This window comes from Berghia stephanieae, chromosome 14, assembly GCF_034508935.2.
Source record: "Berghia stephanieae isolate SIO BIC M18660-M18661 chromosome 14, UCSD_Bste_1.3, whole genome shotgun sequence".
NCBI classification, from domain to species: Eukaryota; Metazoa; Mollusca; class Gastropoda; order Nudibranchia; family Aeolidiidae; genus Berghia; species Berghia stephanieae.
In genome coordinates, this window is record NC_088373.1 from 28,387,289 (window position 1) to 28,389,788 (window position 2,500).

General features: G+C 33.8%; 1 protein-coding gene across 1 annotated transcript in view; it reads left to right on the forward strand.

Annotated features, from left to right (window-relative positions):
- Window positions 1-309: 309 nt before the first annotated feature.
- Window positions 310-2,500, forward strand: part of LOC144959442 (uncharacterized) — a gene marked incomplete at its 3' end in the record, with an annotated part of 56,529 nt that continues 54,338 nt past the window's right edge. Inside the window, 1 exon segment of the mRNA XM_078892030.1 lies at window positions 310-677.

Here is a 2,500-nt window from a genome sequence, read left to right on the forward strand (position 1 = left end):
TCATTGTTACAATCGGGAAATATTTGATGTCAATAAGAGAATGATATCGAATGGATAAAATCTATCAAAATGCGTAAAGATTACGGTCAGGCTCTTGCTGATGTCCAGTTGGCATTATCGCGTGCACACTCGTTTGCAGAGGTGTCCCCAGACACCTGGAAAAATCAGCTGACCTCAGCTTGGTCGACTGAACTTGCTCTCATTTCAGGTCAAGGACGGATGACTTCACTCTGTCGAAAGGGCCAATCAAATCAAAGGATTTTACACTCCCCCCAACCGGCATCAACTCATCAGCTGTTCACCAAATGTACTCGATATTGTCATTCCTTGTACTCGATACCAAATCAACTTCAATCTATAACTTATGTTCTTTTTCAAATAAAAGGCAGAGAGAAATATTTTATGGAAATTTACAATAAAAATAAATCATTAAATATTTGACGATATTTTAAAATCTAATTAAACATAACTCTGAGGAAAATAGATGTATATTTTCCTCATCAACGATATTTTCTTTCAATAAAGATCCGACTTCGCCTATGAAAATTTCCTTCGATTTCGTTTGCCAAAAAAAAAAGAGCAGAAAGACGAGAGAGCGTCAATTTCACGTCAAAATAGGCAACTTAATTCGGATCGTACGTCTTTTACAGTAACACCAATGTAGTCCTCATGATCTGGTAAGTACTTTTAACAATAATAATGAAGAAAACATCCCAATGATTGTTAATTTTTCACCTGAGTTCGAATAGAAACTGTGGCCCTCGTTAAGACCAAGAGCTAGCGGCCTAGGCTATTTTTAGCTCAAGGTTGCGGTCCCATCAGCTGATATCAGCAAGTGAATTGCCCCAAGCTCAAGTTGTCATAATTTTAATCTAGGATACACAAAATCAACGCTTATTATCATTTGCATTATTATCATTTTGTGAAGAGACCAACGCAAAACAGATTTCACCATATAGTCTAGACTCTTAAATTTGAAAAACGACTTTTCTTTGTTCCCTCAAACCAGGGTCTTTTTTTAAAACAGATAGATCTATCTAGAATAAATTCTTTTTTTTGTTTTTTATTATTTATTTATTTTTTAAAAATCTTCCTCTTCCCAACAATGATTGTCGCAATCCACTTTCACAACATAACTAAAATAAATTAATTTAAAAAATGATCCTGGGGTCTGTGATTTGCTTTTAAAATCTGCTTTTCTGGCAAAAAGCAATGGTTATGGTTGTGCTTTGTAATTTTTTACTTTTATACTTCAAACTCATACCATTCGTTGTATAATTGATTCTATTGTTGTAGTTTTTATTATGATTTGCCGGTAATTCGTTTCTCTGACGTCCATTTTTACTAAATAGATACAAATCGGTTTAATTTAGAAAGAACCGGAAGGGGGGGGGGGGGGGGGGGGGAGTAGTTAAGTTCACCTAGATGCATTTTATGTTTTAAACATTTGTTGTAAATTCATAGTTCTTTATAATTGCTTGGTATTTTATGGCCAACAAAGTCAAGATATGTTAGCGTGTCTATTACTGGATCTGGATAGTTTGCAATGAAAGAAAAACTGCAGTTGTATATTTAGTTTAGGCTCTTAACAAATATTGTCCCATTTGATTAAGGCTTGAATGAGTACTGGCTGCTCACAGTGCTAGTACTGATTTCATGTCTCACAAGAGGCAGCTTGCACTGTATGAAATGAAAATTTCTCCAATATTATGGCCTGCTTGGAAGATGAATGAAACAGTATATCAAATATTAGGCATGGTGCAACTGCAGTTGTGCTCTATTATGAAATGATACATTTATTTATTTTTATATTACTTTGGCAATCCTTCCAAAGGAGTTTAAATCCATGAATATAATTTTAAAACAATAGAACTGTGTCATGCCCACCTGTCACGTGATACAATTTTAATACGAAAAGATAAATAAGCAATTTTCATCTTTTTCCCTTAAAAGATAGGACACCTTTGACAATTTATTATCATATATTTGAGTGAAACGTCTAACAAGAGCGAGCCGATGGTGTAGTGGTGAGTCACTTGCCTTTTATATTGGGAAACCAAAGGTTAAAAATTGGGTATGGATTGACATAATGTGAAGTTAAAGTTCTCTGGTCAAATTATGACACAAAAAGTTTTGCCGGCGTGTGACAGCATTTAAGCTTAAATTGTATCAATATGTCGGTGACATGATACCCAAGGAGTCAGAGGGTAAAATTGCTTGAATATCTATTAGATAAAATATAAAAGCTTTAAATACAATAGTGAATTTACACAAATTTGAGACATATATGAGACAAGTACCTAATAATGACATGATCGCTGTATGGTGAAATGTGTATGTGTGCATCTTTGAATTCTATGAAAATGTGAACTGTAGTCTGCGTCCTTCATTACAAAATGGAGAAGAAGAACAGACCTGTAAATTGTCTGACAGTATCAGAAATATTTTTTACAACTTTTTATTTTAATTTTACAACTTATGAAATGATATTGACTTGAAT